This window comes from Manis javanica, chromosome 1 (assembly GCF_040802235.1).
Source record: "Manis javanica isolate MJ-LG chromosome 1, MJ_LKY, whole genome shotgun sequence".
Classification (NCBI taxonomy): domain Eukaryota; kingdom Metazoa; phylum Chordata; class Mammalia; order Pholidota; family Manidae; genus Manis; species Manis javanica.
The window spans coordinates 2522460-2547581 of NC_133156.1; the positions used below are offsets into that span (position 1 = coordinate 2522460).

The following is a 25122-nucleotide window of genomic DNA, read 5'->3' on the forward strand; positions in this document are numbered from 1 at the left end:
ATAAATGGAAATTACCAAATAATTCAAATATATAATTGGAAATAAATTTGGAAAAGTAAGAAAACAAAGGAAAAATCTGTTGGATAACAGAGAGAGCAGAAAGCTACTATAAGTTATGTAAATTGGATAGAGTAATGAGGGCAAAGAAATGGAAATTCCAGAAATATAAACAGAAAGAACAACGCTATATCCATTTGTCTGGTCAAATAATCACAATTTCAAACTCTGAGTCTGCCTCTGCAATCATGGGCCCTTGTTCAGTCCAGAGGGCTATTGAGGTCCTTAGTTTCATTCACATAGAATCTTTTCAGAGCACCCTTTATATATTTGTTCCTCAGACTGTAGATGAAGGGGTTCAGCATGGGTGTGACCCACGGTGTACAACACTGAGGCTGCTGCACCTGAGCCGCAAGCTGGGGGTAACAGCAGAGCTGAGGTACACCCCTAGGCCCATACAATAAAATAAGGAGACAGCAGAGAGGTGAGATGCACAGGTAGGAAATGCTTTATACTTGCCCTGAGCTGGTGAGATTCCATGTATGGGCAAAACTATCTTAGAATATGAGTAAAGGATCCCAGCGAGGGGGACCACCAGCCAGCAGTGCAGCTGCAAAATGCCATCATCAGGTTATTAAAGAAAGTGTCAGAACAGGCAAGTTGGACCATTTGATTAAGTTCACAGAAAAAGGGGGGGGATTTCATGTTGGAACAGATGGACAGACCCAACACCATTAAGCTGTGTAACAAGGAATTCAGGACACTCATAATCCAGGACACCACGACCAGCAGTCTACAGAGCTGGGGATTCATGATGGCTGTGCAGTGCAGGGTGGTGGCAGATGGCCACATACCTGTCATAGGCCATCACAGTGAGGAGGAAAATCATCCATCCCTACAAAGAGTAGGATGAAGTACATCTGCCTGATGCACCTTCATAGGTTTTGACTTGGCTCTGTGTCTGGATGCTCAGTAGCATCTTTGGGTTTATGGTGGTGGAGGTGAAGCACATGTCCACAAAGGACAGATTGGAGAGGAAGAAGTACATGGGTGTGTGCAGGGTGGGAGTCTGAGCTGACAGCCAGGATGAGGAGCAGGTTCCCCAAACCAGTGATCAGGTACATGGAGAGGAAAAGCCCAAATAGAAGAAATCCTGAAATTCTTGTATCATTCCCAGGATCCATGTGTTGAGAGGGTGACTACCAGAAAGTAGAGAAAAGAAATGACTAATTTTCCCATAAGGGAATATTGGTAACCTAGAATAAGTGCTATCTTTTATTTTATATCAAAGAAATTCATTTCTATATTTGATGCATGTATGGCCTGCTTTGGGCCTCCCTAGTTCCTCTGTTATAGGAATTCCTTTTTCGCTGTCCACCCTGTTCCTCAAACATAATGTGTGCTACTGTTTTATTGAGAGCATCTTTCATTTATGTGAGGAACAGATAATGAATACAGACCACATGTCAGGAACTGTCCAGAGTAGAGAATGCTGAAAAACAAACTTCCCTGGATCTTGTGCTGGAGGAGGAGTGATCAGGTACAAATAATAGTGCTCCTCTCAGAGGGTGCAGGGGCTATGAAGAAAGGAAAGCAATGTATAAAGAATAGTGTAAAGGGGTTTTATTTATTTTTTATTAGGGGTTTAGGAAATATCTGCAAACAAAGGTGACAGTGTTAACAGACACCTCGAAGAAGAATGACGCAGGAGACACACATTATCTGGCGATTGCGTGCCTGGCAGAGGGAATGGACAGGGTGCAAGTGCCCTGAGGAAGGTAGTGGTTTTAGGAAAATCAGGGCTCAGCATGGGTCAGCATGCCAAGGGGGATGGCAAGGCAGAGGGCGGCGAGAGGATGGTGTCAGAGGATGGTGAGGGCGAGGCGGCCTCCTGCCTACTGAGTCTTCAAGGCCTGGTGAGTCCTCTGTCACTACAAAGTAAATCTGTTGGCAAAGTCATCACAGCTTTCAAAAAGATTGCCTTCCTCATACCTTATATTGACTGAGTTCTGGCCCCTGAGTTATGGAAGTCACCTTGAATTTATAATCCCTGGCACCCCTGTTTCTGAATACTGTCCTCCATTACAAGGAAACCACCACACATGCACACACACACCCCCACACTGGACCCCCACTATGCACCCAGGTGTCCTACTGCTGTTATTTCCACGTCCTCACTCTTGCCCACACCACTTAGTCCTATAAGTACTTATGCTGCTCAAATCAATTACCTGTTTCCTATAACATTGAGACATCAGACCCAGAAATTGTTGTCATAAGCCACCCGTGGAAAATTTAATCAGGGTTCCATGTTTATATGTATATTTCATGCCCTGTATTTAAAGAAACATAAACAATCGGTTCAGTAAGCCTAGAGGGGAGAGGAAGGGAAAGGACACGAGGAAAGAACGAAGGTTCTAACAAGGCACAGGTGGCCCCTGAGAGACTGTGAGGAAGGAAACACCTCCTTGACTCTGGAGGCTTTCCAACCCTGATCACATCCCCTTGATGCCAAGCAAATAAAATATACCAATCACTCAAAAAAGGAAATATACAAAATACAGCAAAGCATCTATTTGAAATATCAAAGAGTACAAGTCTGCTTGTTTGTATTGGTGCTCATTCTATATTTATGTGACCAACTGGTTTTTATATGGCTGGATAGTAGATGAGGTAAGTCTTTTTCTCCCTTTCGTTTGGCATTTTTTCTTTGTTTTCTTGTACTTTGGGATTTAATCTCAAATGTAATAAACACAGTGGACACACTGCAGTCCTGGTTTTTGTCTTCATCCAACCTGCAAGGACCTCTCCAGACCAAACTTTATACAGTGCTGCATGTCATGTGACTCCATCCTTTTTACCAAAAAAAAACATTCTTCATATGATTTTTCCCAAAGCATATTATGTCATGCAAGTACTTGTTACATTTTTTAAATTATTTTTAAACACAAATTATATTTAACATACAATATTATATTGGTATGAAGTGTACCACATAGTGATTTGACATTACTAAATGGTTATCATGATAAGTGTAGTTAACATCTGTCACTGCACAAACTTATTGCAGTATTATACTGACTATATTCCTGATGCTCTACTTTTTATGTGAATTGATACAACCACTGTGGAAAGCAGTATGGAGGTTTCTCAAAAAACAAAAATTAGAAATATAGTAAGACCCAGAAATTCCACTTTAGAGGAATTTACATAAAGAGAACAAAAATCACTAATTCAAAAAGATATGTGGAGGGAAGCCAAGATGGTGGCATGAGTAGAGCAGTGGAAATCTCCTCCCAAAACCATATATATTTTTGAAAATACAATACAACTATTCCTAAAAGAGAGACCAGAGGATACAGTACAACAGCCAGGCTACATTTACATCTGCAAGAACTCAGCATCTCATGAATGGGGTGAGATACAAGCCATGGCCCTGCGGGACACGAATGCCCCACTACTGCAGCTCCCCGGCAGGAGGAGAGGAGTCAGAGTGGGGAGGGAGAAGGAGTCCAGGACTGTTAAATACCCAGCCCTAGTCATCTACACCAGGAGCGCAGACACACAGTGTGTGGTGTGCTGGATATTAGGGAAGCAGAACAGTAAAACCTATGAGCTGGTCCCTGCAGCCTGCACCACTGGGACAAAAGGAAGGCGAGTGATTTCTGAAAGCCTTATAGGGACAGGAGCCTCACCACTGGATGGAAGCATCCCAGCATACTCAACCCAGCAGCTGGGAATCCTGGGGAACTTTGGGCACCTGAGCCCCCTGGGCAGCAGCACAGCTCTGATGTCCCTCACAGTGATAACAGCCTCCCATCCATTACTCCTCCAGTATGGCCCTACCATAGCAGGGGAGCAGCCTGGGAGTGGCTGCACCCACAGCAAGCACTCAGAGACTCCTCTGCAACTTCCCAGACCAGACTCAGAGGCCCCACTGGAGTGCACAGACAGAGGAAGCAGGGAAGAGGTGCTAAGGTCACATTCTCCAGCAGAGCATATCCAGTGTGCCTGCCACTCCCCACAGGCATCCAGGCTGCCCCAATGGCTGCTCCACCTGTGGCAGCTCAGGAAATAAAAACAGAAGTGCTCCCCTTGGGTGGGTAACTGGCAGAGGCAGCGAGGATGGCAAGGCAACCAGCAAGCAGAAACGACTTTGTTCTCCCAGCTAACACATGTGTCAATGGCCCATGACTACCTCTATCACCATGAAAAGGAAAAAGAATCTGATCCAGTCCAGAATCACAAAGACAATCCCTGAGAGGAAGCCTGGGGAGATAGATTTAACCAATATTCCTGAAAATTAATTCAAAATTAAGGTCATAACCATACTGATGGACCTGCAGAGAAATATGCAAGAGATAAAGGATCAAGTTAGGAGGGAGAATACAGAAATAAAACAGTCTCTGGAAGGACATACAGTAGACTGGATGAGGTGCAAGAGGCTGTTAATGGAATAGAAATCAGAGAACAGAAACACAGAGAAGCTGAGGTAGAGAGAGTTAAAAGGATCTCCAGGAATGAAAGAATATTAAGAGAACTGTGTGACCAACCAAAATGAAACAATATCTGCATTTTGGGAGCACCAGAAGAAGAAGACAGAGAAAAAGGGGTAGAAAGTGTATTTGGAGAAATAATTGATGTAAACTTCCCTAAACTGGGGGAGGAAATAGTCTCTCAAACCATGGAATCCCACAGAACTCCTAACACAAGGGTCCCAAAGAGGACAACACCAAGACACATAATAATTAAAATGGCAAAGATCAAGGACAAGGACAGCATATTAAAGGCAGCCAGAGAGAGAAAAAAGGTTACCCACAAAGGAAAACCCATCAGGCTATCATCAGACTTCTCAACAGAAAATCTGATCCAGCCAGAATCACCAAGATGATCCCTGAGAGGGAACCTGGGGAGATAGATTTAACCAATATTCCTGAAAATTAATTCATAAGGCCATAACCATACTGATGGACCTGCAGAGAAATATGCAAGAGCTAAAGGATCGAGTTAGGAAGGAGAATACAGAAGTGCAAGAGGCCTTTAATGGAGCTGCATAGAAGAGAATGGCATGACGTATTTAATGCAATGAAACAGAAGGGCCTTGAACCAATAATACTGTATCCAGCACGATTATCATTTAAATATGAAGGAGGGATTAAACAATTCCCAGAGAAGCAGAAGTTGAGGGGATTTGCCTCTCACAAATCACCTCTACACAGTATTTTAAAGGGACTGCTCTAGATGGAAGCACTACTAAGGCTAAAAAAGATGTCGCTAGAGAAAATAAAATCACAGCAAAGAAAGCAGACCAACCAAATACAAACTAAAGGCAAAATATGAAATCAACTACTCACAAAAGCAGTCAAAAGAAACACAAAAGAGCACAGAATAAAGAAGCTAACATATAAGGAATGGAGGAGGAAGAAGAAGAACAGAGAAAAATAAAGAATCATCAGACTCTGTTTATAATAGCATAGTAAGTGAGATAAGGTATATGGTTAGATAGTAAAGAAGCTACCTTTGAACATTTGGTAACCATGAGTCTAAAGCTGCAAATGGCACTAAGTACATATCTTTCAATAATACCCTAAATGTAAATGAACTGAATGCACAATTAAAAGACACACAGTCACAGAATGGATAAAAAAGGAAGACCCATCTATATGCTGCTTACAAGAGACTCACCTCAAACCCAAAGACATACACAGACTAAAAGTGAAGGCATGGAAAAAAATATTTCATGCCAACAATAGGGAGAAAAAAGCAGGTGTTGCAGTACTTGTATCAGATAAAATAGACTTCAAAACAAAGAAAGTAACAAGAGATAATGAAGGTCATTACATAATGATAAAAGGCTCAGTCCAACAAGAGGACAGAACCAATAATATATATATATATATATATATATATATATATATATATATATATATATATATATATATATATATATATATATATGCACCCAACACAGGAGCACCAACATATGTGAAACAAATACTAACAGAATTAAAGGAGGAAATAGAATGCAATGCACTCATTTTGGGAGACTTTAACACACCACTCACTCCAAAGGGCAGATCCACCAGACAGAAAATAAGTAAGGACACAGAGGCACTGAACAACACACTGGAACAGACTGACCTAATAGACATCTATAGAACTCTACACCCAAAAGCAGCAGGATACACATTCTGCTCAAATGCTCATGGAACATTTTCCAGAATAGACCACATACTAGGCCACAAAAAGAGCCTCAGTAAATTCAAAAAGATTGAAATGCTACCAACCAACTTCACAGATCACAAAGGTATAAAACTAGAAATAAATTGAACATAGAAAAGAAAAAAACACACAAACACATGGAGGCTTAACAACATGTTCCTAAATAAACAATGGATAAATGACCAAATTAAAATAGAGATCAGGCCATATGTGCAGACAAATGACACAAATAGTACAGAGCCCCAACTTCTGTGGGACACAGCAAAGGCAGTTCTAAGAGGAAACTATATAGCAATCCAAGCCTATTAAAAGAAGGAAGAACAATCCCAAATGGATAGTATAAAGTCACAATAACTGAACTTGGGGAAAGAAGAACAAATGAGACCCAAAGTCAGCACAAGGAGGGACATAATAAAAATAACAGAAGAAATAAATAAAATTGAGAAGACTAAAATAATAGAAAAATTTAGTGAAACCAAGAGCTGGTTCTTTGATAAAATAAACAAAACAGATAAGCCCCTAGACAGACTTATTAAGACAAAAAGAGATTCCATACACATCAACAGAATCAGAAATGATAAAGGAAACTTCAAGAAGGACACCTCAGAAATACAAAGAATCATGAGAGAATACTATGAGAATCTACATGCTAATAAGCTGGAAAACCTAGAAGAAATGGACAACTTCCAGAAAAATATAACCTCCCAAGACTAATCAAGGAAGAAATAGAAAATTTAAACAGACAAATTACCAGCAATGAAATTTAAGTGGTAATCAAAAAACTAGCCAAGAACAAAAACCCTGGGCCAGATGGATTTACCTAGGAATTTTATCAGACATACAGAGAACACATAATACCAATTCTCCTTAAAGTTTTCCAAAAAATAGAAGAGGAGGGAATATCCCAAACTCATTCTATGAAGCCAACATCACCCTAATACCAAAACCAGGCAAAGACCCCACCAAAAAAGACAACTACAGGCCAATATCCCTGCCAAACATAGATGAAAAAATACTCAACAAAATATTAGCAAACCGAATTCAAAAATACATCAAAAGGATAATACACCATGACCAAGCGGGATTCATCCAGGGGATGCAAGGATGGTACAACATTTAAAAATCCATCAACATCATCCACCACATCAACAAAAAGAAGGATAAAAACCATATGATCATCTCCATAGATGCTGAAAAAGTATTCGACAAAATACAACATCCATTCATGATAAAAACTCTCAACAAAAAGGGCACAGAAGGCAAGTACCTAAACATAATAAGGACCATATATGATAAACCTGCAGCTAACATCATACTAAACAGCGAGAAGCTGAAACCTTTTCCTCTGAGATTGGAACAAGACAGGGATGCCCACCCTCCCCACTGTTATTCAACGTAGTACTGGAGGTCCTAGCTATGCCAATCAGACAAAACAAAGAAATACAAGGAATCCAGATTGTTAAAGAAGAAGTCAAACTGTCACTATTTGCAGGTGACATGATATTGTACAAAACAAATCCTAAACACAGACCAATGGAACAGAATAGAGACTCCAAACATTAATCCAAACATATATGGTCAACTAATATTTGATAAAGGGGCCATGAACATACAATGGCGAAATGGCAGTCTCTTCAACAGATGGTGCTGGCAAAACCGGACAGCTACATGTAAGAGAATGAAACTGGATCACTATCTAACCCCATATACAAAAGAAAATTCGAAATGGATCAAAGACTTGAATGTAAGTCATGAAACCATAAAACTCTTAGAAAAAAACATAGGCAAAAATCTCTTAGACATAAACATGAGAGACCTCTTCTTGAACATATCTCCCCAGGCAATGAAAACAAAAGCAAAAATGAACAAATGGAACTATATCAAACTGAAATGCTTCTGCACACCAAATTACACCATCAATAGAAGAAAAGGGTATCCTACAGTATGGGAGAATATACTTATAAATGACAGATCTGACAAAGGGGTGACATCCAAAATATATAAAGAGCTCACACACCTCAACAAACAAAAAGCAAATAATCCAATTAAAAATGAGCAGAAGAGCTGAATAGACAGTTCTCTAAAGAGGAAATTCACATGGCCAACAGACACATGAAAAGATGCTCCACATCACTTATCATCTGAGAAATGCAAATTAAAACAACAATGAGATATCATCTCACACCAGTAAGGATGGCTACCATCCAAAAGACAAACAACAACAAATGTTGGCAAGGTTGTGGAGAAAGGGAAACCCTCCCCCAGTGCAGGTGGGAATGTAAGTTAGTTTAACCATTGTGGAAAGCAGTATGGAGGTTCCTCAAAATAGAAATACTGGAGTGGAGCCAGGGTGGCGGTGTGAGTAGAGCAGCGGAAATCTCCCAAAACCACATATATTTATGAAAATATAACAAAGACGACTCTTCCTAGAATAGAGACCAGAGGACACAGGACAACATCCAGACCACATCCACACCTGCGAGAACCCAGCACCTCGCAAAGGGGGAGAGGAAGGCCACAAACCAACCAGAAGGAAAGCTCTTCCAGCTGTCACTCGTACCAGCTCTGCAAACTATCTCTATCACCATGAAAAGGCAAAACTACAAGCAGACAAAGATCACAGAGACAACACCTGAGGAGACAGACCTAACCAGTCTTCCTGAAAAAGAATTCAAAATAAAAATCATGAACATGCTGACAGAGATTCAGAGAAAAATGCAAGAGCAATGGGATGAGATGCAGAGAAAAATGCAAGAGCAAAGGGATGAAGTCCAGAGGGAGATCACAGATGTCAGGAAGGAGATCACAGAAATGAAACAAACCCTGGAAGGATTTATAAGCAGAATGGATAAGATGCAAGAGGCCGTTGAAGGAATAGAAAACAAAGAAAAGGAATGTATAGAAGCTGACATAGAGAGAGATAAAAGGATCTCCAGGAATGAAACAACACTAAGAGAACTATGTGACCAATCCAAAAGTAATAATATTCATATTACAGGGGTACAAGAAGAAGAAGAAAGAGGAAAAGGGATAGAAAGTCTCTTTGAAGAAATAATTGCTGAAAAGTTCTCCAAACTGGGGGAGGAAATAATCGAACAGACCACGGAAATACACAGAACCCCCAACAGAAAGGATCCAAGGAGGACAACACCAAGACACATAATAATTAAAATGGCAAGGATCAAGGACAAGGAAAGAATTTTAAAGGCAGCTAGAGAGAAAAAGGTCACCTATAAAGGAAAGCCCATCAGGCTAACATCAGACTTCTCAACATAAACCCTACAGGCCAGAAGAGCACGGCATGATATATTAAATGCAATGAAACAGAAGGGCCTTGAACCAAGGATACTGTATCCAGCATGACTATCATTTAAATATGATGGTGGGATTAAACAATTCCCAGACAAGCAAAAGCTGAGGGAATTTGCTTCCCACAAAACACCTCTACAGGGCATCTTACCAGACTGCTCTAGATGGGAGCACTCCTAAAAAGAGTACAGAACAAAACACACAACATAACAAGAATGGAGGAGGAGGAATAAGAAGGGAGAGAAGAAAAGAATCTCCAGACAGTGTATATAACAGCTCAATAAGTGAGCTAAGTTAGGCAGTAAGATACTAAAGAAGCTAACCTTGAACCTTTGATAACCACGAATCTAAAGCCTGCAATGGCAATAAGTACATATCTCTCAATTGTCACCCCAAATGTAAATGGACTTAATGCACCAATCAAAAGACACAGACTAATAGAATGGATAAAAAAGCAAGACCCATCTTTATGCTGCTTACAAGAAACTCACCTCAAACCCAAAGACATGCACAGACTAAAAGTCAAGGGGTGGAAAAACATATTTCAGGCAAACAACAGTGAGAAGAAAGCAGGGGTTGCAGTACTAATGTCAGACAAAATAGACTTCAAAACAAAGAAAGTAAGGAGAGATAAAGAAGGACACTACATAATGATAAAGGGCTCAGTCCAACAAGAGGATATAAGCGTTCTAAACATATATGCACCCAACACAGGAGCACCAGCATTTGTGAAACAAATACTAACAGAACTAAAGAGGGAAATAGACTGCAATGCATTCATTTTAGGAGACTTCAACACACGACTCACCCCAAAGGAGAGATCCAGCAGGCAGAAAATAAGTAAGGACACACAGGCACTGAACAACACACTAGAACAGATGGACCTAAAAGACATCTATAGAAATCTACATCCAAAAGCAACACGATATACATTATTCTCAAGTGCACATGGAACATTCTCCAGAATAGACCACATACTAGCTCACAAAAAGAGCCTCAGTAAACTCCAAAATATTGAAATTCTACCAACCAATTTTTCAGACCACAAAGGTATAAAACTAGAAATAAATTCTACGAAGAAAACAAAAAGGCTCACAAACACATGGAGACTTAACAACATGCTTCTAAATAATCAATGGATCAATGAACAAATCAAAATAGAGATCAAGGAATACATAGAAACAAATGACAACAACAATACAAAGCCCCAACTTCTGTGGGATGCAGCTAAAGCAGTCTTAAGAGGAAAGTATATAGCGATCCAGGCACACCTGAAGAAGGAAGAACAATCCCAAATGAATAGTCTAACATCACAACTATCGAAACTGGAAAAAGAAGAACAAATGAGGCCTAAAGTCAGCAGAAGGAAGGACATAATAAAGATCAGAGAACAAATAAACAAAATTGAGAAAAATAAAACAATAGCAAAAATCAACGAAACCAAGAGCTGGCTCTTTAGAGAAAATAAACAAAATAGATAAGCCTTTAGCCAAACTTATTAAGAGAAAAAGAGAATCAACACAAATCAACATAATCAGAAATGAGAATGGAAAAATCATAACAGACTCCACAGAAATACAAAGAATTATTAAAGACTACTATGAAAACCTATATGCCAACAAGCTGGAAAACGTAGAAGAAATGGACAACTTCCTAGAAAAATACAACCTCCCAAGACTGACCAAGGAAGGAACACAAAAGTTAAACAAACCAATTATGAACAAAGAAATTGAAACGGTAATCAAAAAACTACCCAAGAACAAAACCCCGGGGCTCGATGGATTTACCTCGGAATTTTATCAGACACACAGAGAAGACGTAATACCCATTCTCCTTAAAGTGTTCCAAAAAATAGAAGAGGAGGGAATACTCCCAAACTCCTTCTATGAAGCATACATCACCCTAATACCAAAACCAGGCAAAGACCCCACCAAAAAAGAAAACCACAGACCAATATCCCTGATGAATGTAGACGCAAAAATACTCAAAAAATATTAGCAAACAGAATTCAACAGTATATCAAAAGGATCATACACCATGACCAAGTGGGATTCATCCCAGGGATGCAAGGATGATACAACATTCAAAAATCCATCAACGTCATCCACCATATCAACAAAAAGAAAGACAAAAACCACATGATCATCTCCATAGATGCTTAAAAAGCATTTGACAAAATTAAACATCCATTCTTGATAAAAACTCTCAACTAAATGGCCATAGAGGGCAAGTACCTCAACATAATAAAGGCTATATATGATAAACCCACAGCCAACATTATACTGAAGAGCGAGAAGCTGAAAGCATTTCCTCTGAGATCAAGAACCAGACAGCGATGCCCACTCTCCCCGCTGTGATTTAACTGTGATAGTACTGGAGGTCCTAGCCATGGCAATCAGATAAAACAAAGAAATACAAGGAATCCAGATTGGTAAAGAAGAAGTTAAACTGTCACTATTTGCAGATGATATGTTACTGTACATAAAAAACCCTAAAGACTCCACTCCAAAACTACTAGAACTGATATTGGAATACAGCAAAGTTGCAGGATACAAAATTAACACACAGAAATCTGTAGCTTTCCTATACACTAACAATGAACCAATAGAAAGAGAAATCAGGAAAACAATTCCATTCACAATTGCATCAAAAAGAATAAAATACCAAGGAATAAACCTAACCAAAGAAGTGAAAGACTTATACTCTGAAAACTACAAGTCACTCTTAAGATAAATTAAAGGGAACACTAACAAATGGAAACTCATCCCACACTCATGGCTAGGACGAATTAATATAAACAAAATGGCCATCCTGCCCAAAGCAATATACAGATTTGATGCAATCCCTATCAAACTACCAGCAACATTCTTCAATGAATTGGAACAAATAATTCAAAAATTCATATGGAAACACCAAAGACCCCAAATAGCCAAAACAATCCTGAAAAAGAAGAATAAAGTAGGGGGGATCTCACTCCCCAACTTCAAGCTCTACTACAAAGCCATAGTAATCAAGACAATTTGGTACTGGAATGAGAACAGAGCCACAGACCAGTGGAATAGATTAGAGACTTCAGAAATTAACCCAAACATATATGGTCAATTAATATTTGATAAAGGAGCCATGGACATACAATGGCAAAATGACAGTCTCTTCAACAGATGGTGCTGGCAAAACTGGACAGCTACATGTAGGAGAATGAAACTGGACCATTGTCTAACCCCATATACAAAGGTAAACTCAAAATGGATCAAAACCTGAATGTAATTCATGAAACCATTAAACTCTTGTAAAAAAACATAGGCAAAAACCTCTTAGACATAAACATGAGTGACCTCTTCTTGAACGTATCTCCCCGGGCAAGGAAAACAACAGCAAAAATGAACAAGTGGGACTACATTAAGCTGAAAAGCTTCTGTACAGCGAAACACACCATCAATAGAACAAAAAGGAACCTTACAGTATGGGAGAATATACTTGAAAATGACAGATCCGATAAAGGCTTGACGTCCAGAATATATAAAGAGCTCACACACCTCAACAAACAAAAAACAAATAACCCAATTAAAAAATGGGCAGAGGAACTGAACAGACAGTTCTCTAAAAAAGAAATACAGATGGCCAACAGACACATGAAAAGATGCTCCACAGCACTAATTATCAGAGAAATGCAAATTAAAACTACAATGAGGTATCACCTCACACCAGTAAGGATGGCTGCCATCCAAAAGTCAAACAACAACAAATGTTGGCAAGGCTGTGGAGAAAGGGGAACCCTCCTACACTGCTGGTGGGAATGTAAATTAGTTCAACCATTGTGGAAAGCAGTATGGAGGTTCATCAAAATGCTCAAAACAGACCTACCATTTGACCCAGGAATTCCACTCCTAGGAATTTACCCTAAGAACGCAGCAATCAAGTTTGAGAAAGACAGATGCACCCCTATGTTTATCGCAGCACTATTTACAATAGCCAAGAATTGGAAGCAACCTAAATGTCCATCGGTAGATGAATGGATAAAGAAGATGTGGTAAATACACACAATGGAATACTACTCAGCCATAAGAAGAGGGAAAATCCTACCATTTGCAGCAACATGGATGGAGCTGGAGAGTATTATGCTCAGTGAAATAAGTCAAGCAGAGAAAGAGAAATACCAAATGATTTCACTCATCTGAGGAGTATAAGAACAAAGGAGAAACTGAAGGAACAAACAGCAGCGGAATTACAGAACCCAAAAATGGACTAACAGGTACCAAAGGGAAAGGAACTGGGGAGGATGGGTGGGCAGGGAGGGATAAGGGGGGGGTAGAAGAAAGGTGGTATTAAGATTAGCATGCATGGGGGGAGGGAGAAAGGGGAGGGAGGGCTGTACAACACAGAGAGGACAAGTAGTGATTCTACAACATTTTGCTCTGCTGATTGACAGTGACTGTAATGTGGTTTTTAGGGGGGACCTGGTATAGGGGAGAGAATAGTAAACATAGTATTCTTCATGTAAGTGTAGATTTAAGATTTAAAAAAATCAGTTCCTGTGTGTTGACCTCCAATGAGTTCTACACAGTGGTATAGAGGGCATGTCAAAGTGTGGGCAAAGGGTCTGTTTGTTTTTATGCAGAAGATCAAGGCCTAGCTTGGCTACCCAGAAAATGAACTAAGATACAATATGAGGAGGAGCTTCCGGCATCAGCACTCTCTGGAGGACTTGTGCCGGGGGATGATCATCAAAAAGCCTCCACAGGGATCCGGGCGATGCTGCGGTTGTGGCTGCATCCATCCCACCATTTCCTGGACTTGCCATTGGAATGAGGAGGGAGATGTCTAGGCTGGCATGTGCATACAGTGAGACAACGAATTTGACTGGATCTGTACTGTTGGAACTCAACCAGGAGTTGGGAGGGGTGCAAGTTGTAGCACTCCAAAATCTTACAACTATCGACTATCTACGGTTAATAGAACATATGGAATGTGAACAGATCCCAGAAATGGGTTGCTTTAATTTGTCTGATTTCTCCCAGACTGTTCAAGTACAGTTGGAGAATATCCATCATATCATAGACAAATTCTCACAAATGCCTAGGGTGCCTAAATGGTTTTCTTGGCTTCACTGGAGATGGATGGTAATTATAGATTTGCTTTGTTTATGTCACCGTATTCCTATTATGTTAATATGTGTGCGCAAGTTAGTTAGTAGTTTAAAACTGATACATGCTTAAGGTACTCTACAAGAAGATATGTCAAAGAAATAATCAATCCTCCCATGTTTTCTTCTATATGCTACCTCTATAGCTTTTCTTCTTCCTTCCTACTTACAACCCTTAAATAGAATTCGTGCCTCATATCGAATTTACCGAGTATCATAATTCCTCCAGGTGGTAAAGATACCTCGAGACAAGTGCTCGGCATAGAAGCCACAGAGCATAAATCTGCAAAGAAGTAAAAAGCTAACCTTTTCAAACAATAAGGCTTCTCTCTCACTTACCAACTTTACATTTCCCTGTATGGCCCCGGAAGATCACTGGTTAGCCTGAGATGGGTAAGATTCCTCAAGGGAGGAACAACCTAAGACAGGCACAGTCACAGGGGGGCCATCAGGTGAGAAATTGGGGAAGAACAGTGGTGAAGCTTAGAACCTCACACCCACCCCTGGTTTGAGAGAAAGCTTCTGCATCCGTGGATGTTTTATTGCCCTTGTCTAGCTCGGATTAGCACATAGTCTACAGGCACACACATGATCATCTACAATTGCTCTCTTACAACACTAAACTATATTTTCTATCTTTATCTTGCATCTACCTACCACTTCAGCATTTTATTAAAAATAAAAATAATAATAATAATAAAGGGAGAAATGTGGTATCCACATATAAATGAAGTATAAAAATCAAACGAATATTCATATTTGACCTGAGTGTTTATAGTTCATAATGCGTGATCAAAACCGAAAATTTCTGTGATGAATGCCCTTGTACTGTTCACCATGTAAGAACTTATTCACTATGTAAGAATTCGTTCACCATGTAAGAACTTGTTTGTTATGCTTCAGTGATTGGAGACTGATGAGAATTAGGCTTGAGATGGATTAATGATTGTGCATTGAACATTGACCCCCCTATACCGAATTTTATTGTTGTTAACAACCCTTTGATCAATAAATATGAGAGATGCCCTCTCAAAAAGAAATAGAAATAACATTTCACCCAGGAATTCTACTTCTAGGAATTTACCCTAAGAATGCAGCAGTCCAGGTTGAAAAACAGATGCACCCCTATGTTTATCACTGCACTATTTACAATAGCCAAGATATGGAAGCAACCTAAATGTCCATCAATAGATGAATGGATAAAGAAGATGTGGTACATATACACAATGGAATATTACTCAGCCATAAGAAAAAACATATCCTATCATTTGCAACAACATCTATGGAGCTAGAGGGTATTATGCTCAGTGAAATAAGCCAGGTGGAGAAAGACAAGTACCAAATGATTTCACTCATATGTGGAGTATAAGAACAAAAGAAAACTGAAGGAACAAAACAACAGCAGAATCACAGAACCCAAGATGGACTAACAGTTACCAAAGGGAAAGGGACTGGGGAGGATGCGTGGGAAGGGAGGGATAAGGGTGGGAAAAAAGAAAGGGGGCATTACGATTAATATGTATATTGGGAGGGGAGCACGGGGAGGGCTGTGCAACACAGAAGAGACAAGTAGTGATTTTACAGCATCTTACTATGTTGATGGACAGTGACTGTGAACGGGTATGTGCAGGGGACTTGATGAGGAGGAGAGCCTAGTAAACATAATGTCCTTCATGTAATTGTAGGTTAATGATACCAAAATTTTAAAAATGCAAAAAAAAAAAACCCCTAAATACTCCACTGCAAATCTACTAGAAATAATATCAGAATTCAGCAAAGTAGCAGGATATGAAATTAACACACAGAAATCTGTAGCTTTCCTATACACTAACAATGAATTAATAGAAAGAGAAATCAGGAAAACAATTCCATTCACAATAGCATGAAAAAGAATAAAATACCTAGGAATAAATCTAACCAAGGAAATGAAAGACCTATAGCTTGAAAACTACAAGACACTCTTAAGAGAAATTAAAGAGGTCACTAACAAATGGAAACTCATCCCATGCTCCTGGCTAGGAAGAATTAATATAATCAAATGGCCATCCTGCCCAAAACAATATACAGGTTCAATGCAATCCCTATCAAATTGCCAACAGCATTCTTCGATGAACTGGAACAAATAGTTCAAAAATACATATGGAACTGCCAAAGCCCCCCATAGCCAAAGCAATCCTGAGAAGGAAGAATAAAGTGAGAGGATCTTGCTCCCCAACTTCAAGCTCTACTACAAAGCCACAGTAATCAAGACAATTTGGTACTGGCACAAGAACAGAACCACAGACCAGTGGAACAGAATAGAGACTCCAGACATTAACCCAAACATATATGGCCAATTAATATATGACAAAGGAGCCAGGGACATACAATGGGGAAAGGACAGTCTCTTCAACAGATGGTGCTCGCAAAACTGAATAGCTACATGTAAGAGAATGAAACTGGATCACTGTCCAACCCCATACACAAAGTAAACTCAAAATGGATCAAAGACCTGAATGTAAGTTATGAAACCATAAAACTCTTAGAAAAAAACATAGGCAAAAATCTCTTGGACATAAACATGAGTGACTTCCTCATCAACATATCTCCCTGGGCAAGGGAAACAAAGGCAAAAATGAACAAGTGGGACTATATCAAGCTAAAAAGCTTCTGTACAGCAAAGAACACCATCAATGGAACAAAAAGGTATCTCACAGTATTGGAGAATATATTCATAAATGACAGATCTGATGAAGACTTTACATCCAAAATATATAAAGAGCTCACATACCTCAATAAACAAAAAGCAAATAATCCAATTAAAAAATGGGCAGAGGAGCTGAATATACAGTTCTCTAAAGAAGAAATCCAGATGGCGAACAGGCACATGAAAAGATACTCCACATCGCTAATCATCAGAGAAATGCTAATTAAACCACAATGAGATATCACCTAACACTAGTAAGGATTTCCATCATCGAAAAGACAAACAACAAATGTTGGTGAGGTTGTGGAGAAAGGGGAACCCTCCTACACTGCTTGTGGGAATGTAAATTAGTTCAACCATTGTGGAAAGCAGTATGGAGGTTCCCCAGAATGCTCAAAATAGAAATACCATTTGACCCAGGAATTTTACTTCTAGGAATTTACCCTGAGAATGCAGCACTCCAGGTTGAAAACACAGATGCACCCCTATGTTTATTGCTGCACTATTTAAGAAAGCCAAGATATGGAAGCAACCTAAATGTCCATCAGTAGATGAATGGATAAAGAAGATGTGGTACATATACACAATGGAATATTACTCAGCCATAAGAAAAAAAAAGATCCTACCATTCACAACAACATGGATGGAGCTAGAGGCTATTATGCTCAGTGAAATAAGCCAGGCAGAGAAAGACAAGTACCAAATGATTTCACTCATATGTGGAGTATAAAAACAAAAGAAAACTGAAGGAACAAAACAGCAGGAGAATCACAGAACCCAAGAATGGACTAACAGTTACCAAAGGGAAAGGGACTGGGGAGGCTGGGTGGGAAGGGAGGGACAAGGGGGGGAGAAAAAGAAAGGGGGCATTATGATTAGCATGTATAATGTGGGGTGGGGGATATGGATGGCTGTGCAACACCGAGAAGACAAGTAGTGATTTTACAGCATCTTACTATGTTGATGGACAGTGACTGTGAAGAGGTATGTGGGGGGGAGTTGGTGAAGGGGGGAGCCTAGTAAACATAATGTTCTTCATGTAATTGTAGATTAATGATACCAAAATAAAAATAAGTAAGTAAATAAATAAATAAATAAAAACTCAATTACAAATAACATTTGACCCAGGAATTCCACTCCCAGGAATTTACCCTAAGAATGCAGCAGCCCTGTTTGAAAAAGACAGATGCACCCCTATGTTTATTGCAGCACTATTTACAATAGTCAAGAAATGAAGGCAACCTAAGTGTCCATCCATAGATGAATGGATAAAGAAGATGTGGTACACATACACAATAGAATATTAACCAACCTTAAGAAGAAATGAATCCTGCCATTTGCAATAACATGGATGGAGCTAGAAGGTATTATGCTCAGTGAAATAAGCCAGGCAGAGAAAGACAAGTATCAAATGATTTTACTCATCTGTGGAGCATAAGAACAAAGCAAAAACTGAAGGAACAAAACAGCAGCAGACTCACAGAACCCAAGAATAGACTAACAGATACCAAAGGAAAACGGATTGCGGAGAATGTGTGTGAAGAGAGAAGGGGGAAAAAAGAGGCATCACGATTAGCACATACAATGTAGATGTGGGGGGACATGGTGAAGGCAGTATAACACAGTGAAGAGAAGTAGTGTTTCTATAGCATCTTATTATGCTGATGGGCAATGACTGTAATGGAGTATGTGGTGGGGACTTGATAATAGCAGGAGCCTAGTAACCATAATGTTGTTCATGTAATTGTATGTTAATAATAGCAAAAAGCAAAAAGCAGAAAAAATTACATGGAACCACAAAAGCCTTCAATGTAGACAATGTAAGCTTGAGAAAGAACAACACATCTGGGGGGTATCACTCTCCTGAATATAAGTTATAATTAATACAAACTTACAGTTATCAAAACAGTATGATACTGGCACAAGAACAGACCCATAGACCAATGAAACAGACTAAAAAGCCCTGATATAAACCCAACCAACCATATATGGTCAATTAATATATGATAAAAGAGCCATAGATATGCAGTGGGGAAATGATAAAAGAGCCATAGATATGCAGTGGGGAAATGACAGGCTTTTCAACAGCTGGTGTTGGCAAAACTGGACAGATACATGCAAGAGAATGAAACTGGATTACTAACACCATGCACAAAAGTAAACTCTAAATGAATTAGTCCCTAATAGAATACATGAACAATAAAACTATGAGAAGGAAAAATAGGCAATAATCTCTTTAACATAATCATCAGCAAATTTTTCTGGGTACATATCCCTGGCCAAGGGAAACAAAATCAACAAACGTAGTGGGACTACATTAAAATGAAAAGTTTCTCCACACAAAAGAGCACCATCAACAAAACATGAAGGTAACTTACATTATGGGAGAATATATTCATAAATGATAAATCTGGTTTGAGTTAACATCCAAAATTCATAAAGAAATCATATGCCACAACATCAAAGAAAAAACTATTCCAGTTAAAAAATTGGAAGAAGATATGAATAGACAATTTCTGCACAAGACATATAGATGATCAATAGGCTCATGAAAGATGCTCCACACATTATGCATTGGGGAAATGCAAATCAAGCCTACCCTGAGATATCACCTCATAGAAGTCAGAATATCCACTATCTAAAAGACAAGAAATAGCAGGTGTTGGTAAGGATGAGGAGGAAAGGGAAACCTCCTACAATTTTGGTGGGAATGTGCATAGGTGAGCCACTATGGAAAGGAGTATGGAGATTCCTTCAAAAACTCAAAATAGAAATACCAAATCAACGAGTAATTCTATTTTGATTAATCTACCTGAAGGACAGAAAATCTTTGTTTCGGAAGGGTGGGTGTGGGGGGGGGGTCAAAAGGCACAAACTTCAGTTATATAGTAAATAAATCCTGGGGAGTAATGTACAGCATGATGGCCCTAGTTAATAATATTATATTGTATGCTTGAAAGTTGCTAATACAGTAGATCTTCAATAAAATTCTCATCACTTCCTTTTTTAATGTCACAAAAAATTTGTAACTGTATGTGGTGATAGATGTTAACTAGACTTACCATGGTGATCATTTCACAATACACACAAATATCAAATCACATGTTGTATACCTGAAACTAATATATGTCCATTACATTTCAATTAGAAATAAATTAAATTGTTTTTAAATGTGAAAAAAAGTTATATGCAACAGTTTTTTGCCACATTATTTACAATAGACAACATAGAAGCAACCAAAATGTCCATAAATAGATAAATGGATGTAAATGATTCATATTATTCATCTATAAAAAAGAAATACTGTCATTTGCAACAACATGGATGAACCTAAAGGGTATTATGCTAAGTGAAATAAGCCAAGCAGAGAAAGAAAAACACCATATGATTTCAATTACAGGTGGAGTCTAAAAACCAAATGTAAAATAACAAAATTAACAAAATAAGAGTGAGAAGTGACTGGTGGTTACCACGAGGGAGGAGTTGGGGTTGGCGGGTGAAATAAGTGCAGAAATAAATAGACACAAAACCTCAATTGTAATATAAATTAGTCATGGGGATGAAAGTACAGCATAGAGAATATAGTCAATAGTTCTATAACATCTTTCTGTGTTGACAGTAACTGCACTAGTTGGAGTGAGGATTTAATAATATATATAACTGTTGAATTACGATGTTGTATACTTGAAACCAATTTAATAGTGTATATCAACTATTCTCCAAGAAAAACAAAAAGAAATGTGATGGATTTCCAAGTCTGAGTAGAAAGAGAGATACAAAATCATTAACCTTTCTAACAAGGAATTCAGAGTGCTGTTCATCTAAATCACCAGAACCAGGAGTCTAAAGAGCTGAGGGGTTTCATGATGACTGTGTAGTACAGCGATGGCAGATGACCAGTTACAGGTCATAAGCCATCATGGTCAGGAGAAAAATGTCCAAAGCCCCAGAGAGTATGAAAATCTACATATGGATGATTCAGTTTGAACACGTTATAACTTTGCTCTGGGTCTGGATGCTCAGCAGCATCTTGGGGATGGTGGTGGAGGTGAAGCAGATGTCCACAAAGGACAGGTTGGAGAGGAAGAAGTACATGGGTGTGTGCAGGTGGGAGTCTGAGCAGACAGCCAGGGTGAGGAGCAGGTTCCCAAACACAGTGATCAGGTATATGGAGAGGAAAACCCCAAGTAGGAGGGGCTGCAGTGGTGGTTCCTTAGAAAATCCAGAATTAATTCTGTGATTTTTTATCACTTCCTGGTTTCATGTATTAGAAGTGACTCCAGGACTCAAAAAAATAACATGACAGTTTTTCTAAAATGGGTGCATTCAAAAACCAACATCCATAGTTTTTGTATGGAACTTGCCCCCTAATCACCTTGAGAACAACTCATGTCCCAGAATGCACACAGACATATACATACACTGTGGCCTCCTGGGCCCATGTTACCATCAGGATAGTCTCACCTGCAGCTGCAATGAGTAGGTAAACAATTATGCAAGGCAAGTTGTCAATATCACATTATCTTTCTCCTAAGCATACAGAAATTGTCCCCAGGTTTTAGTTGTTATGTCTCCCACATGTAAACATGGCAAACCATTTAAATATGACTGGTGTGAGTCCAGTAATTAAACAAAAATAATACCAGTTCAAAACTCTGAGAGAAAGTGATAAAAGAAAGGACATGTGTGGGAAAAATAAGTTCAGGTGGTCCCTAGAGATTGTGAGGAGTATAAAGCTCTCTTGGCCCTGTCATCATGCAGCCCAGTTAGATCCCCGTGATGCCTAGAATAAGAAAGCAGAAAAAAACAATGCATCCTACAGAGAAAGAAGTAATGTCTTCACATTATCAAGACAGCTGACCCACTGGACAACCCACTAGAATAAGGAGCAAAGGGAATAAACTTTGAAGTGGGAGAAGATTTGGTGTATACTAGGTTTTCTCACACTGCCATGCTGACATCTGGGATGGGATGCTTATTTGTGTTGGGTGTATCCTGTGCACTGCATGTGTTTATCAGCGTCCCTCCAGACACGGCCAAATAATCCCTGGGGCAAAAGTCATCTATGGCTGAGAACCACTCTATGTGTACTTGAGAACTGGAATCCTAGTGACAGAATTCCAAGCAAGGTCCATCTCATACTTGGATTATAAATTCCAGCAAATCACCAAACTCCTTCAAGCCCCACTTCTTCAATGTGGAGTGAATTTCTTAATAATACTACTTTGTAGAATGAGCTTTTCTAAAAATTAAATCACACAGTTCATTTAAGGTGCTAAGATCAGGTTATAGTGCACAAAAAAATCTAAATGTAATTCTGATACTTAACATACATTGTAGAATGGGAGACTAATTCCACCTCTTAACTTGGGATGTAAGTAGGGAATTCCTCATTGTTTTGCCAAATTGTTATGAAGCCAAGGATTGTAGTGCCCAAAATTTTTATAAAAGGGACAGAGTCAGTCCTCCCATTTGCTTCAGAGAGAAGTCAATGCCTGAAGGATCTAAGAGATTTAGTCCTAATGGGATCTTCAGTCTTAGCCTTTGGAGAAAACATAAAGTCAGGGTCAAGTAAGGGGCTATAAGGCTGAGTTCATGGAGAAGGGATAATAAAATCTGTAACACATCAATTCAATTAGAGTGGATGTGTGACGTGGACACAGAGGTATGTGGGCAGGCAGTGTGTGCTCCCTTGGGTCTGAGTTCATGTCAGCACACGTCCTGGTTGCCCCTTCTCTCTGCACTGGCCACTTCTTTTGGATTTCTTCATTCATGCTGCTTTTCCCTCATTAAAAGGACATAGATTTCTTTTAAAACTATTCTTTACTGCAATGGATTCCAAATGTTTTTCCATTTCCATTCCATAATAAGGCACACCTTTTACTTGTGATCCAGCATGTGTGCAAATGCAAAACCAAATATACACATATGCACACATGCAGAGCACCAAAGAGAGTCATGAAACCATTTAGTATGTGCACTTCCTATGTACAATGAATTCTGATATTTTCTTTTGAAAGCTACATATTCCATTCTATTTAGTTCTTAAAGCCATACCTGACCCTCTAATGGATCCTGACCTCAAATATGGAAAACAGTCCTCTAATGTATCCTCCACTTGATAGGGAACAACTTACAAGAACAGCAGTCTAATCCAGGTGGCTCCCTTCTGATGCTCTTTTTGGCAAAGACAACAGAGAATCCCTTAACTTCCCCCTCCCCTTCACCCCCGGCTCTGCCACGCACTCACTCCCCACACTCCCTCTCCTTGTCTGCTCATTGCTGTGCACGTAGGAATGTTGCAGATACAGAAACAGAAAGATATATATTGCTCCCCTTGCCTTTGTTTGGGGCTCAGAGCTTGGGACATTACTCCCCTCTGTATTACTCCCCAATGTAAAATAAAACCTCAACACTCCAAGACCTCCGAGTGCCCCTTGGTTCTTCTGTCAATTATCCAGTCCAGGTTTTTCCAGTATTTTACATAACACCCTCTCATTATAGAATTTCCCTGCTTCTTTTTCATTTCTCAACATCAGCAATTTCCATAAAAACACAAACATTCCATAGTGGAATTCAGCTACCATTCTCAATTAAACTCTATCTTGGGGTTAAGGTCAGGGAATATGTATAACATTGATGTGAGCTCAAGGCACTCGCAGTCTTGCAGGAAAATGGGACATGGAATTAAATAATAATTACAGGGAGAGATTAAAGATGGCAGCATGTGAGGTGTGACAGAGGCTTCCTCCTGAAACCACATATAATATGAAAATATAATTAATACAACTAACCCTGAGAAAGCAACAGGAAAGAGGACTGTGTCAGACTGCACACACCTGGAGAAAAGAGCAGACCTCATGGAACGGGGTGACGTACCAGAGCCATGGCTCCACGGGACCCGAGCCCCTCCCCCACCCCAGCTCACCGGCGGGAAGAAGAGAAACAGGGCAGGGAAGGAGTGGAAGACTTGGGACTGCTGAATATCTAGCTCTGGAGATCTGCTCTGGGAGCACAAACCTACATTTCAAGGTGCTTTCATGATACTCTCGTGATTAGGGGATTGGAAAGCTAAAGCACGCAGAATTTGTGGAGGGACTGAGATTCCAACCACTTGTGGAAAGCAGGGATCCATATCTGGCTGCTCTGGGAAAAAAGAAAGATGGGCAGTCTGAGAGACTTCCTAACAAGGGAGCCCTTAGCAAGAGAGCTGCTAAAGGGGCAAGGATTGTAGAGCGCTTACTGCTCCACAAAATTGTCCAGGTGCACTCTGCCCAGCAGGTTGGGAGCTTTCACAATTTCCAGATGCTCCAGTGCCCTGGCTGGCTACACAGCTCCAAGGACCCCCTTCATGATATGCAGCCTACTGTGCCTTTCTCCTGGCCAACACCACCTGGCTCACAAACCGGTAAACCCTACCCTGGCATTAAGCCAGCCAGAGGGAAGATCTGTCTACAGCAACTACAGATGCAAAGCATAGAGGCTTATACCTGTGTACTCGGGGCACTGGTTCAAGCCAGAGGAGACAGGCATAGTAGCTGGGAAGCAGGAAACAGCTCTTTCCTACCCCCAGTCACCAATACCACTCCCGTGTGACCCTCAACATTGCTTCAGGGACTGAGCAGCTCTAGAGAGTACTGCATCTGGACACTAGAGGGCACCACATACAAATATATAATGCCAAAGAAACCTGGTTCAAAGTAAAATTAATTAAACTCCTGAGAAAGATGACATCAACCTTATGACTCTTCCTGAAAGGGAGTTC

The 25122-nt window shown here is 39.7% G+C and overlaps 1 pseudogene; it reads right to left on the reverse strand.

Moving 5' to 3' along the window:
• Window positions 1-257: 257 nt before the first annotated feature.
• LOC140848756 (olfactory receptor-like protein OLF4) lies at window positions 258-24245 on the reverse strand (annotated as a pseudogene).
• Window positions 24246-25122: the final 877 nt, after the last annotated feature.